The sequence below is a fragment of the Bos grunniens genome, chromosome 4 (genome assembly GCF_055505025.1).
Source record: "Bos grunniens cultivar Pamir isolate PY7600 chromosome 4, Bosgru_T2T1.0, whole genome shotgun sequence".
NCBI classification, from domain to species: Eukaryota; Metazoa; Chordata; class Mammalia; order Artiodactyla; family Bovidae; genus Bos; species Bos grunniens.
This window is the reverse complement of record NC_141168.1, coordinates 111,275,249-111,290,704: the sequence shown is the minus strand read 5'-3', so window position 1 is coordinate 111,290,704 and position 15,456 is coordinate 111,275,249. Positions and strand designations below refer to the sequence as shown.

Genomic DNA, 15,456 nt, shown 5'->3' with positions numbered 1-15,456 from the left:
GCAGCCATTCTGACTGGCGTGAAATGGTACCTCATAGTGGTTTTGATTTGCATTTCTCTGATAATGAGTGATGTTGAGCATCTTTTCATGTGTTTGTTAGCTATCTGTATGTCTTCTTTGGAGAAATGTCTATTTAGTTCTTTGGCCCATTTTTTGATTGGGTCATTTATTTTTCTGGAGTTGAGCTCTAGGAGTTGCTTGTATATTTTTGAGATTAGTTGTTTGTCAGTTGCTTCATTTGCTATTATTTTCTCCCATTCTGAAGGCTGTCTTTTCACCTTGCTAATAGTTTCCTTTGTCGTGCAGAAGCTTTTAAGTTTAATTAGGTCCCATTTGTTTATTTTTGCTTTTATTTCCAATATTCTGGGAGGTGGGTCATAGAGGATCCTGCTATGATGTATGTTGGAGAGTGTTTTGCCTATGTTCTCCTCTAGGAGTTTTATACTTTCTGGTCTTACGTTGAGATCTTTAATCCATTTTGAGTTTATTTTTGTGTATGGTGTTAGAAAGTGTTCTAGTTTCATTCTTTTACAAGTGGTTGACCAGTTTTCCCAGCACCACTTGTTAAAGAGATTGTCTTTAATCCATTGTATATTCTTGCCTCCTTTGTCAAAGATAAGGTGTCCATATGTGCATGGATTTATCTCTGGGCTTTCTATTTTATTCCATTGATCAATATTTTTGTCTTTGTGCCAGTACCATACTGTCTTGATAAGTGTGGCTTTGTAATAGAGCCTGAAGTCAGGTAGGTTGATTCCTCCAGTTCCATTCTTCTTTCTCAAGATCGCTTTGGCTATTTGAGGTTTTTTGTATTTCCATACAAATTGTGAAATTATTTGTTCTAGCTCTGTGAAGAATACCATTGGTAGCTTGATAGGGATTGCATTGAATCTATAAATTGCTTTGGGTAGTATACTCATTTTCACTACATTGATTCTTCCAATCCATGAACATGGTATATTTCTCCATCTATTAGTGTCCTCTTTGATTTCTTTCACCAGTGTTTATAGTTTTCTATATATAGGTCTTTAGTTTCTTTAGGTAGATATATTCCTAAGTATTTTATTCTTTCCGTTGCAATGGTGAATGGAATTGTTTCCTTAATTTCTCTTTCAGTTTTCTCATTATTAGTGTATAGGAATGCAAGGGATTTCTGTGTGTTGATTTTATATCCTGCAACTTTACTATAGTCATTGATTATTTCTAGTAATTTTCTGGTGGAGTCTTTAGGGTTTTCTATGTAGAGGATCATGTCATCTGCAAATAGTGAGAGTTTTACTTCTTCTTTTCCAGTTTGGATTCCTTTTGTTTCTTTTTCTACTCTGATTGCTGTGGCCAAAACTTCTAAAACTGTGTTGAATAGTAATGGTGAAAGTGGGCACCCTTGTCTTGTTCCTCACTTTAGAGGAAATGCTTTAAATTTTTCACCATTGAGGATAATGTTTGCTGCGGGTTTGTCATATATAGCTTTTATTATGTTGAGGTATGTTCCTTCTATTCCTGCTTTCTGGAGAGTTCTTATCATAAATGGATGTTGAATTTTGTCAAAGGCTTTCTCTGCATCTATTGAGATAATCATATGGTTTTTATTTTTCAATTTGTTAATGTGGTGTATTACATTGATTGATTTGCGGATATTGAAGAATCCTTGCATCCCTGGGATAAAGCCCACTTGGTCATGGTGTACGATCTTTTTAATGTGTTGTTGGATTCTGATTGCTAGAATTTTGTTAAGGATTTTTGCATCTATGTTCATCAATGATATTGGCCTGTAGTTTTCTTTTTCTGTGGGATCTTTGTCAGGTTTTGGTATTAGGGTGATGGTGGCCTCATAGAATGAGTTTGGAAGTTTACCTTCCTCTGCAATTTTCTGGAAGAGTTTGAGCAGGATAGGTGTTAGCTCTTCTCTAAATTTTTGGTAGAATTCAGCTGTGAAGCCGTCTGGACCTGGGCTTTTGTTTGCTGGAAGATTTTTGATTACAGTTTCAATTTCTGTGCTTGTGATGGGTCTGTTAAGATTTTCTATTTCTTCCTGGTCCAGTTTTGGAAAGTTGTACTTTTCTAAGAATTTGTCCATTTCTTCCACGCTGTCCATTTTATTGGCATATAATTGTTGATAATAGTCTCTTATGATCCTTTGTATTTCTGTGTTGTCTGTTGTGATCTCTCCATTTTCATTTCTAATTTTATTGATTTGACTTTTCTCCCTTTGTTTCTTGATGAGTCTGGCTAATGGTTTGTCAATTTTATTTATCCTTTCAAAGAACCAGCTTTTGGCTTTGTTGATTTTTGCTATGGTCTCTTTCGTTTCTTTTGCATTTATTTCTGCCCTAATTTTTAAGATTTCTTTCCTTCTACTAACCCTGGGGTTCTTCATTTCTTCCTTTTCTAGTTGCTTTAGGTGTAGGGTTAGGTTATTTATTTGACTTTTTTCTTGTTTCTTGAGGTATGCCTGTATTGCTATGAACTTTCCCCTTAGGACTGCTTTTAAAGTGTCCCACAGGTTTTGGGTTGTTGTGTTTTCATTTTCATTCGTTTCTATGCAAATTTTGATTTCTTTTTTGATTTCTTCTGTGATTTGTTGGTTATTCAGCAGGGTGTTGTTCAGCCTCCATATGTTGGAATTTTTCATAGTTTTTCTCCTGTAATTGAGATCTAATCTTACTGCATTGTGGTCAGAAAAGATGCTTGGAATGATTTCCATTTTTTTGAATTTTCCAAGGCTAGCTTTATGGCCCAGGATGTGACCTATTCTGGAGAAGGTTCCATGTGCGCTTGAGAAAAAGGTGAAATTCATTGTTTTGGGATGAAATGTCCTATAGATATCAATTAGGTCTAACTGGTCTATTGTATCGTTTAATGTTTGTGTTTCCTTGTTAATTTTCTGTTTAGTTGATCTATCCATAGGTGTGAGTGGGGTATTAAGGTCTCCCACTATTATTATGTTATTGTTAATTTCTCCTTTCATACTTGTTAGCATTTGTCTTACATATTGCGGCGCTCCCGTGTTGGGTGCATATATATTTATAATTGTTATATCTTCTTCTTGGATTGATCCTTTGATCATTATGTAGTGACCTTCTTTGTCTCTTTTCACAGCCTTTGTTTTAAAGTCTATTTTATCTGATATAAGTATTGCTACTCCTGAGTTCTTTTGGTCCCTATTTGCATGGAAAATCTTTTTCCAGCCCTTCACTTTCAGTCTGTATGTGTCCCCTGTTTTGAGGTGGGTCTCTTGTAGACAGCATATGTAGGGGTCTTGTTTTGTATCCATTCAGCCAGTCTTTGTCTTTTGGTTGGGGCATTCAACCCATTTACGTTTAAGGTAATTACTGATAAGTATGATCCTGTTGCCATTTACTTTATTGTTTTGGGTTCAAGTTTATACACCGTTTTTGTGTTTCCTGTCTAGAGAATATCCTTTAGTATTTGTTGGAGAGCTGGTTTGGTGGTGCAGAATTCTCTCAGCTTTTGCTTGTCTGAGAAGCTTTTGATTTCTCCTTCATATTTGAATGAGATCCTTGCTGGGTACAATAATCTGGGCTATAGGTTATTTTCTTTCATCACTTTAAGTATGTCTTGCTATTCCCTCCTGGCTTGAAGAGTTTCTATTGAAAGATTGGCTGTTATCCTTATGGGAATTCCCTTGTGTGTTATTTGTTGTTTTTCCCTTGCTGCTTTTAATATTTGTTCTTTGTGTTTGATCTTTGTTAATTTGATTAATATGTGTCTTGGGCTGTTCCGCCTTGGGTTTATCCCGTTTGGGACTCTCTGAGTTTCTTGGACTTGGGTGATTATTTCCTTCCCCATTTAGGGAAGTTTTCAACTCTTATCTCTTCAAGTATTTGCTCATGGTCTTTCTTTTGTCTTCTTCTTCTGGGACCCCTATGATTCAAATGTTGTAGCGTTTAATATTGTCCTGGAGGTCTCTGAGATTGTCCTCATTTCTTTTAATTCGTTTTTCTTTTATCCTCTCTGATTCATTTATTTCTACCATTCTATCTTCTAATTCACTAATCCTATCTTCTGCCTCTGTTATTCTACTATTTGTTGCCTCCAGAGTGTTTTTAATTTCATTTATTGCATTATTCATTTTATATTGACTCTCTTTTATTTCTTCTAGGTCCTTGTTAAACCTTTCTTGCATCTTCTCAATCTTTGTCGCCAAGCTACTTATCTGTGATTCCATTTTGATTTCAAGATTTTGGATCAATTTCACTATCATTATTCAGAATTCTTTATCAGGTAGATTCCCTATCTCTTTCTCTTTTGTTTGGTTTGGTGGGCATTTATCCTGTTCCTTTATCTGCTGGGTATTCCTCTGTCTCTTCATCTTGTTTAAATTGCTGAGTTTGGGGTGTCCTTTCTGTATTCTGGCAGTTTGTGGAGTTCTCTTTATTGTGGCGTTTCCTCTCTCTTTGTGGGTTTGTACAGGAAGCTTGTCAAGGTTTCTTGGTTAGGGAAGCTTGTGACGGTGTTCTGGTGGGTGGAGCTGTATTTCTTCTGTCTGGAGTGCAATGAAATATCCAGTAATGAGTTATGGGATGTCTACGGTTTGGGGGTGACTTTGGGCTGCCTGTATCTTGGAGCTCAGGGCTATGTTCCTTGCTGCTGGAGAATTTGCTTGGTATGTCTTGCCCTGAAACTTGTTTCACCGAGAGAGGTTTACAGCATTATATGGAGAAGAGAAGAGTGAGGAGGGAGTTAGAGGTGACCCGAATGAGATGAGGTGGAATCAATAGAGGAGAGAGTGGGCTATTCAGTAATCTCTTCCTTACGTGCACTCCACAACTGGACCGCTCAGAGTTGTTCACAGAGTTATACAGAGAAGAGAAGAAGGAGGAAGGTGGCAGAGGTGGCCAGGAGGATAAATGGGGGGAATGAAAAGGAGGGAGACAGATCCAGCCAGTAATCAGTTCCCTAAGTGTTCTCCACCATCTGGAACACACAGAAATTCACAGAGTTGGGTAGAGTAGAGAGGGGTTAGGGAGGAGACACAGGCGACCTGGTGGAGAAAAAGGAGAGTCCAAAGGGAGAGAGAGAAGTTAGGCCAGTAATCTTGGTCCCTAGTGAAAAATGGGTACTGAAGATTGGATTCCTAAAGGTACAAAATTGGTAACAAATACATAAAAGCAAAAATTAAAAATCTAGAGTAGAGTTTGGAATTTCAAAAATACGATGTTAAAGAAAAGAAGAAGGAAAAGATAGAGAGAAAAAAGAACAAACAAAAACAAACAAGGTCGTGAAAATTATAAAGAAAATATAGGCACAAAATTGATAACTAATACCAAAAAGAAAAAGTTAAAAATCTAGAGTAGAGTTTGGAATTTCAAAAATACAATGTTAAGAAGAAAAAGAAAGAAAGAGAAAAAACAAACAAACAAGAATAAACAAAGTCACATAAATTATTAAAAAAAAAAATACAGGTACAAAATTGATACCAAATACCAAAAAGCATAAATTAAAAATCTAGAGTAGAGTTTGGAATTTCAAAAATACAATGTTAAAGAAAAGAAGGGAAAAAAAAAAGGTCAAAAAAATTATAAAAATATATATATTTATGAAGTTTGCTTTAAAAAAAAATAGGGTCTTCTTCTTTTTTTTTTTTTTTTTTTGCAAAGTAATCAGTTATAAAAGTGGAAATTAAAGGAATAATAGAGGACCTAAAAACAATTTTTTTAATTAAAAAAAAGAAAGAAAGAATGATCGTACAAATAGTAAAAATATATCTAGGACTTTCTCCGATTTTGTTGTGAGTATTGTGGGTTCAGTTCATTTTTGGCTAGTTCCTTGGTCCGACTTATATTTCTCAAGATCTATAGGCTCCTTCCTATGTAGTTGGTAGTAACCACAGGGTTTTAATCTATTGCCTGTAGCTTCCAAGGCGGTTCCCTCTGTTATAGCTTCTTCTGTTTGCTGGTCTCTTCAGTGTCTGGTTTCAGCCCTGACACAAAGGGGACAGTGGAGGACACTTTTTTTTTTTTTTTAGGCTCACTTGTTCAGTCGAGCTGAGGGGAGGTAGGAAGGGATGCTGCAAACAAATAACACTGGCGTGTGCTCGCAGTGCCTCAGCCACACTGGGTCTGCCCCCCGCCCCTCATTCACGGCGCGTGTAGCCTCTCTGCCCACACTGCTCAGGCTCTAGGTTGCTCCGCCGGGAACCATCCGTGGCCAGCCCTGGGCTACCTGTACTTCCCAGGTCCAAGCCACTCAGGTTCAGGCACTCGGGTAGTCCTCAGAGGCGCATACTCTCGGTTGGGCCTGCGTTTTGTGCCCTTCCCAGATCTGAGCAGCTCAGGTGATGAGGTGTTTGGTGCGCGCGATTGCTGTGACTTATCGCCTCCCCGCCGCTCTGTTATCTAGGTGTGCTCCGGCACACCTTCTCAGGCAGATGTTGACCGTCCAGACCCCCAAGAAGTTTTAGTTAGCAAAGAAGCCTGCTTACAGTTTTATAGATAATGTCTCTCTGGGGCTGCAATTGCCCCCTTCCGGCTCTGGCTGCCTGTCACCAGAGGGGGATGGTCTGCCGCCAGCTATCTCTGTTCAGTCCTTTGTTCCATGCGCGCGCCTGGCGGTGTCATAGGTTAGGGCTGGCTTTTCGCTTGGTAGTCATCCCACAGTCTGGTTTGCTAGCCCAAATTATTTCACTCAGATAGCACTCCGGGTATTCAGGCCAGATTCTTGCGATGCAGCCCGCGCCGCGCCTCCCTGCCCAGCCCCCGCTTGCTAATGGCAGATGCAGGCATCTGCGCTGCTTCTCTGCTGGGGGAGTTACCGTAGGGCTCGCAATGTGCGAGTTTTAATTGTTTATTTATTTTTCCTCCCTGTTATGTTGCCCTTTGTGCTTCCAAGGCTCAGCACAGATTCGGCAGTGAGAAGGTTTCCTGGTGTTTGGAAACTTCTCTCTTTTTAAGACTCCCTTCCCAGGACGGAACTCCGTCCCTCCCTCTTTTGTCCCTTTTTTTGTCTTTTATATTTTTTCCTACCTCCTTTCGAAGACTTGGGTTGCTTTTCTGGGTGCCTAATGTCCTCTGCCGGCATTCAGAAGTTGTTTTGTGGAATTTACTCGGCGTTTAAATGTTCTTTTGATGAATTTGTGGGGGAGAAAGTGTTCTCCCCGTCCTACTCCTCTGCCATCTTAGCTCCTCCCCCAGCAAATAGTATTCTTAAAGGACTTTATAGTTTATCTAGAGACATCAACTAGGCATATATAACGTTATTGAAGAGAATTTACCCATGTTTCTAAAAACACTACTGCAATCATTTGCAACATGGAATTGTATCTTTTACCGCATCTCTGACTCTATCCATGCTAACATCTTAATAAGTTAACTTTCTTTAAAAACAGATTATTTTAGTTCTTATCATGCATTCTACCAAGAAGATGAAAAGGTGATATATTTTTAGTGAAGCATGACTCAAATACGGAAAAGTGTAATTAGAGACTTCAGTGAACTTTTCAGAAGCACGCTCTTTTATACAGGGTATTAACAGCTTTCCTGACTATGTAAATCCAGAGTGGAAGAGTGATGTTTCTAGACCAACTCTCAAAAAGATGCAGTCAGTTTAGGCCCTTGTACATGAGCACAATCCACAATATTCAGCTCCTAATACTAATAAAGACATCAACCTATATATATTCTGCACTACTCAGGAATGTTTCAAAAATAGCAATTTGAGGTCTTAGGGAAATAAGAAAGGAGGTGTTATGGATACTCTATTCTTTTATTTCTATGGCAGTGCCAGGAGGGGTTGGCAATGTGTCTGCAGAGGACTGGGATTTGCTGGGTTCCCTCCACTCCACTCTCTTCCATCTGTCCCATGCTCAGCTCAGATTACTCACACAAAGAATCCATTCCCACCATCACATCCTCAGACAAGGTCAGCACAGATTCAAGGTCTGCCTCGCTCCTGGACCCTTATATTTATTGCCAAGCCTTCTGGAACCTGATTTCTGCTCCCTTCAAACCACTTTCTAGTACTTTCACAACTGGGGCTTCTAGCCCAGGCTCTGGTTTCCTGTTGCATTCTCACCCCACCTATCGATTCTGTAGCCTGAGATGTTCTTGCAGGTGAAGTTTCAACACACACACACACACACACACCCCTACAGTTTCCTCATTCTGAGATTCTATGTGAGAACAATGGTAACTGTGGCAACCCTTGTTGTCTCTCTATGGATTTTTTCTGAAAGATTGATGTTTTGTATTGTTTTTTCATCTTAGGAAATATTGGCTTCAAAAGGCAAAAAGTCTCTGGCAAGAGAAATGTTCCTAGAAGGCCCTGAAAATACAATCTCCTTTCATGACAGTGAGCAAAATATCTCCTGTCACTTCTGGGGCTCTCATTCCCCCTCCATGCCGCATTCATGGCGTTCAAGTACATTAAACATTCACATCGTTTACACGAGGCCCAGCCTGTCTTCTGATCCTATGTATTAGGACGGCTAACTGCAGCTCACTCGGTGCTGCTGTTTGCACAGCTGGACATGTCGGATAGAATGAGTTCATCCCTTCAAAGATGAGCTTAAAGCCGCCGTCTAGTAGTGTCTTTCTTTTCTACACCTACGACCATTCCTCATTGTTCTCACAAGCACAGGGAGTTTTAATGAAGTCATGTCTCTTAGTGTAACTCTGCAGGTGCACAAATGCTGATAAACCTCCTTAACTCGCTGTCAGATCAGCATGTTTATCTTCGAGCTGCAGAATGTATTTAATTATAAGATATGAAAAGGTCCTTCAGATTTGTTCTCTGGGCCCAGAACTAATGACTCATTTGTGAAGCGCTGTGTCTCCCCTAAAGGTTATAATGACTAGTTGCTGATCATCTGAAGGACTCATTCATGGTAGCATTTGGACTGCAAGCTATAGAAATTTCTTTTAAAAAGAAAGAAAAGAAAAACCTCCTAAAGGCCCAGGAAATTTTTACCGAATGTATATTTAACACAACTAAACACACACAACGGAGAAGGCAATGGAACCCCACTCCAGTACTCTTGCCTGGAAAATCCCATGGATGGAGGAGCCTGGTAGGCTGCAGTCCACAAGGTCGCTAAGAGTCGGACACAACTGAGCGACTTCACTTTCACTTTTCACTTTCATCCATTGGAGAAGGAAATGGCACCCCATTCCAGTGTTATTGCCTGGAGAATCCCAGGGACAGGGGAGCCTGGTGGGCTGCCGTCTGTGGGGTCGCACAGAGTCGGACACGACTGAAGCAACTTAGCAGCAGCAGCAGCAGCAGCAAACACACACAAATACACACTAACATGAATATATATGAATATATATATAGATGCATGAATGCTATAAGGAATTCACTGTTAAAATCTTAAAATGTGAATATGTCTCAAAGATTATTAACATCTTAGTGTAAATTAAACTTAATCACATTGCTTTTTCCTGAAGACTAGGTTTCAGAGGGAATGAGAGATTGACCCGGAAATTGGAAGGAAGATGCCTGAGGAGAGATTGGCTGCTCAAAAGAGGGGAGAAAAGAGTTCTGGAATGCAGAACTCTCCCCAGGAAGACAGGGCTAAGAAGGTTCCTTTGGAAGGAGAACACCATGCACTCAGAAGGGAGACAAGATTCAGTCCCAAAGACAAACAGTCTTGGTGGAAAGCGTGTTGAGAGTTGGATAAATCATCTAGCCTCGAAGCATCTTTTCTCTGCCTGTCTCACAGCTATGAGTGTAGTATAAGCTCATGCCTTATAAACAGCTTAGTGGAAAGTGTTTGAAAACCATGAAGCAAACAGAACTATATAAAGCCTTAGAGGTTGATGTATGGCAGAAACTAACACAATATTGTAAAGCAATTATCCTCCAATTAAAAAATTTTAAAAAGCCTTAGCATAATGTAACTCATCATAACCACTGCTCCCATTAATCGAGTATTTATTGAACACTGACCATCTGCCATGATAAAAAGTCCCTTGATTCAAGTTCCTTGGAGCTCAGTGAGCAGGAAGGTGGGTTAATAACCACAGAACACGATGCAAAACACACACTTAGCATAAAGTACTACAAGGTAAGGAAGAAGAGGAGTACCTCTGTCTGGGGGAAGATCAAGGCTTTCCAGAGGAGGAGGTGGTTGAGCTGGGTCCTGCTTTACACGTAGCTCACCCGAGGGAACAATGGAAAGTCGGAGGGAACAGCAAGAGCAGAGGCAGCCAGCCACAGTCAGCGAGTCTGTGCTTCTCAGCGCTGCTTGGTATAAAGAATAAAAAGCTCAGGAATGCCAAATCTCATAACGAACTCCCCTGGCCTGATTCCATGCTCACCAAGCCGCCCTCTGATGATAATTTGGCTTCCCACTTAGATCTGCCTGTAGGGAAAGCACATGCTAGTCAAGAAGCCAGAGTATCCAGCCCACTAGATGATTATATTTCTCATTGTAAATTAATGTCAGCATAAAGGCTGATGCATTTTTTTTTTTAAGTGCAGGAATGAAACTATCACATATAAGGCAGATGCAAAGGAAATTAGGTGAAAATTCACCAGGAAATCAGCCTTCGGGCTGCCAGTGTGGACAATGCTGGAACAGCTGTGCAAACACCGCAGGTAACTTCCAGAAATGGGCAACTGACAAAGCGTATTACACAGCACATTCTCTCCCCCACATGAAGTGCTCCTGTTCACATTTTTCTCCATTGTTATAATCCCCTCAAACAGCCCAGCCAAAGGTAAGCATCAGATGTCAGTTATCCCAGACTCCTGGAAACCCAGGCCTGGAGGGTGAGGTAGTACCTTCTTTATCAAATCCTTTGCCTTTCTTGTAATGGACTCCACAGTGTCCCTCCAAGATTTGTAGGTTGAAATCCTAATCTCCAGCACCTCAGAATGTGGCTCTATTTGGAAATAGGGCCTTTAGATTGGTAATTAAAGCTAACTGAGGTCATTAGCGTACACACTAACGCAGTATGAATGGTCCCCTTATAAGAGGAGATTAGAATACAGATACACACAGAGGGGAGACCAGGTGAAGACAGAAGGAGAAGAAGGCCATCTGTAAGCCAAGGATTCCTTTCTCAGGAGGAAATCAACCCTGCTGTCACCTTCGTCTTAGACTTCTCACCTCCAAGACTGTGCGAAAATAAATTTCTGTTGCTTGCACCACTCTGTCTGTGGATCTCTGTTACAGCAGTTCTAGCAAACTAATACAGTTCCCTTCAAATTCTCCCCTCAACCACTCCAACAGAAGATGCTTACCTGGGACGTTCAAAGCCAAAAAGGCTGTCTACTGCCATCAGCAGGGATGCATTTTAGCCCTTCATGCTTATAACCACTCCAGTGACTCAAGTAGATGACCCTGGGGCCTCAGCTATGATGAAAATTGCCTAGTCTCACTAAAGTAGTCAAAGACACAATTTCTGAGGTATGAGGTCCTGAGAGTACAACAAACTGAACAAAGTCCTTAATGCAGATAAGATGAAGAAATTATATTCCAAAAGTACAAAAATGTATGGTTGTGATTATTTTGTTGTGACTTTTTTTTAATTTCTACTTTTAAAAATCAATACCTTTCTGGACAGGGAGCCATAGAGGGTCAGATCACCAACTGGCTATTTCCTAAAGACCTCTACCCTGTAACAATCAGGGTATGATGAGAAACTCCTAAATCTCTCTTATTAACAATCCCTTTCTGAATGGGTAGGGTGTCTAAGTTTCAGACTTATGTTCTTTAGATCTTCTCCCTTACAAGGCTATTTCAAGGAAAATTAGTTTGAGAAATTGGAGCTCTTTCAGTTTGCAACTGGAACTGGGGTCAGGTATGTTTCATTCTTCCCCTTGTTCACATGTTTCTATGATTTCATTTTTGTGATAAGCGAAACTATTTTTTTCCTTGTACTAATCATCTGATGGGTATTTGTATGGTTCATTAATATTGCTGGTTCTTTAATGTGTCCCTTTTAACTTCCAATGAAATATACAATTGGAGGGTAAAATACTCTTAATTTCTGACACTCAATACCTGCTCCAGTTCAGTTTTCCATTGAAAACACTCTTGGTACATTAACAGTAATAAGTCATGTGGATCGCATATACCCTTGAAATGATATGATGAAAAGGGTACCTCACCTCTGGGGTCTTCCTCCTTGAAAAACATAATCCCAGTCTAATCATGAGAAAAGCATGAAACAAATCCCGTGTTCTCAGCTGAGGGGCACTTGATTAAATATCTAACCAGTACTCCTCAAAATTGCCAACATCATCAAAAACAAAGAAAGTTTGGGAACTATCACAGCCCAGAGGAGCCTTAGGAGACAAAATGACTAACGTAATATGCATGAGATCTTGGAACAAACAAACAAAAAAAGACATTAGGTAAAAACAAAGGAAATATGAATAAAGTATGGACTTTAGCTAATAATAATTTTTCAATATTCATTTATTAGTTGTAACAAATGTACCATAGTAATGTAAGTAATCTGAGATGTTACTAATAAGGGAAACTGAATGCAGAGCCTATGGGACCTCTCTGTACTATGGTTACAATTGTTCCGTAAATCCAAAATTGTTCCAAAATAGAAAGTTTATTTTTTAAAAAATGCTCCAGTTTAACTCCCAAAGGCCATCAATATCTGTGTTGTTGTTCAGCTGCTAAATCGTGTCCAACTCTTTTGCGACCCCAGTCCCATGTCCATGGGATTCTCCAGACAAGAATACTGGAGCGGGTTGCCATTTCCTTCTCTAGGGGATCTTCCCAACCCAGGGCTCGAACCCATGTCTCCTGCACTGGCAGGCAGATTCTTTGCTGCTGAGCCACCTGGGCAGTCCATCACTGTCTGTAATCAGGCTCTAATGTACAGCCACACGGTCTTCTCCAAAATCCTAATACATGGCCCCCTCCCCCTGATTTCCTCTCCCAGTGAAACCTTTGTACATATTTCATGTAAGCACTTTATCTTTCAGTAACAAGAGCTTCTGTTCACTTTCAACAGTCATCCAAGGGCTGCTGCTCCCTCTTCTAACACAAATACTCTAGTGGAGGCTTCATATCATCACCCCATCCTCTGAATGGTGGTGCACATGACTCCTGTCTGCATGTTTTCTCCATCGGGATGTATCTACAAGCTCAATTCCTGGGGCAGCTTCCTCACAGCATAAGCCCCAAGTTTTCATTAAATAAAGCCTTCTGGGGCCAAAGCTCAGCTGCTGGAAGTGGTAGAGAGATGCCAAAGGGCTTGCCACTAAATCAGTATGAGGGAAATCGATACCAGGGAGAGCTGGGCTGTAGTATTTTCAGCCCTCAGCATTCAAAGTCCTGCAACACTAAAGACATCCAGATGCGCGCCACCTGGGACCCGAGGTCCCTGAAGAGACTGTTCTTTTTCTGTTGAACCATTCGTGGCTTGGGTTATTTTTGCTGTGGTTGCTTCTTCTTTTGTTTGATTTTTAATGAATCTAAAAAGCAGTGTTTATTTGCAGAAAAGGCCTATTGGCCTTGATATTCAACTCACACTCAAGTTGGCTTATATTCAGAGCCAAGCAGACCTTGATCTTCATTTATTATTCAATAAGAAGAATACAATTAGCCTGGAGTTGGTTTTATGACCCAAAGAAAGGCCCACATAAATCTGAGTGGGGATAATTCCACTCTCCCTGTAACGGATGTGATGAAGGGGCAAGTAGCAGGCATCGAATAGACAGACCACCAATCTCCTCAACACGAGACTTAAAGGGAACCTTTGTCTCTGCTCAGAAAGCAATGTTTCTGAGCAGCAAATATTGACCTAAGGAGATCCTTTGTATTACTTATACTTTGCAGATCATTGATTCAGAAAATATATGAGTACTAATAGGAAGAAAACAGGCTTCCCTGATGGCTCAGATGGGAAAGAATCTGCCTGCAATGCAGGAGACCCAGGTTCAATCCCTGGGTTGGGAAGGGAATGGCAACCCACTCCAGTATTCTTGTCTGGAGAATTCCATGGACAGAGGAGCCAAGAGTAAGAAGAGGAAGCCAAGAGGAAGAAAGCCTACATACGCTCAGCACAAAAGTAAGCTGATGCTAGGGAAGAACGGAGTTGCTAGTCCCTCAGGAAGGAAAAAATCCAATCTTCCAGTGGGCCAGGTGGAATTCAGGAAGAAGGATTGACATCCTGATGAATCCTGATGACAGGATTGTTATGGGTGACACACACAAACTGACCTTTATGGAAATAGGATGTTTCAATTTATATCAAATGATCATCGCCAACAATCAAATTAATAAATATATAACTGTACTATGGACGAGTACATGATAACTTTATTCTCTGAATAACAGCTATCATCTGTTGAGTGCTACTATGTGCCAGGCGCTATGATAAGGATGTCCACTCAACAGCTCAGTCAATCCTCACATGAACCCCAGGAGATAGGATTCACTATTATTATTTCCATTTCATGGGTGAAGACACCAGGGCTCAGAAAAAGTAAATAGTTCTTCTGGTAAGTAAAGAGGTCTTACCAGAAGAGGGAGAGATGAGATATGATCTTTGAATTTTGTGTTCTGTTAGTGAAGTTCAATAGGACAATGGAGCATGGCAGGGCGGGAAGGGGGCAAGTTGCACGTGGCTTGACGCCTGGCCTGGTCCTACCTCCCACCATCTCTCCTCCTCTCTGGGATGGGTTCTCAGTCTCCACTCTTCCCTAATCAATGGCACCCCAGCCAACTTAGGGTTGCCCTCCCCAAACCTGCCCCACAACAGCTGCCATCTGGGGTAGCTACCATTCATGTTGAGGGAGGAGGTTAGACCTTCATCCCTCTGCCCCCATAGGGGCCTGGGCACTTGGTATGAGAAGGGCCAGTATTTACTACAAGCCCACTGGCATCTCTGCATGGGGCACAGTAGTGTCTAATCCCAGTCCAGGCTGACGGCACCATATAGCATTCTGCAGGTGACTCGGCCATCCAGAGATGGAGAAATTCTTGTCATTCTTCTAAATTCTCAGTGTTCAAGTGTTTGCATGATAGCCTGATCCTAAAGAGGAAATAACGTGAGGTAAATATCACCTCTAAATAAAAGCTGCTACAAACTTTTGAAAGTTAGCTTTCAATAGTATATTCCAGGTGCTTTTTCAGCTATTGAAGCAGTCTCAAAGAAAAGAGGTATATAAGACTTAATTTTTTATATAGACTCCTTTATTTATTTGTTTTTGGCTGTGCGGGGCCTGCATTGCTGTGCCGACTGTTCTCTAGGTGCGCAGGCAGGCTCTCATTGCGGTAGCTCCTCCCGTTGCACAGCACAGGCTCTAGGTGTGTGGGCTTCGTAGTTGTGGCTTGCAGGCTCTAAAGCACAGGATCGGTAGTTGTAGCGCACAGGCTTAGTTGCTCCACAGCAGGTGGGATCTTCCTGGACCAGGGATAGAACTTGTACCTCTCCTGCATTGGTAGGTGGATTCTTCACCACTGAGCCACCAGGGACATCCTAAATGGAACTTCTAATGAGAACTTATCTGTCTTTCTTTCCA

The 15,456-nt window shown here is 40.9% G+C and overlaps 1 long non-coding RNA gene across 5 annotated transcripts in view; it reads right to left on the bottom strand.

Moving 5' to 3' along the window:
• LOC147374697 (uncharacterized) overlaps positions 1 to 15,456 on the bottom strand; it is a 502,498-nt gene that overhangs the window by 397,946 nt on the left and 89,096 nt on the right. For all 5 annotated transcript variants that reach the window (XR_015163027.1, XR_015163028.1, XR_015163030.1 and 2 more), the window contains exon 2: positions 10,048 to 10,203. This is a non-coding gene — a long non-coding RNA (uncharacterized LOC147374697). The remainder of the gene's footprint in view (positions 1 to 10,047; positions 10,204 to 15,456) is intronic.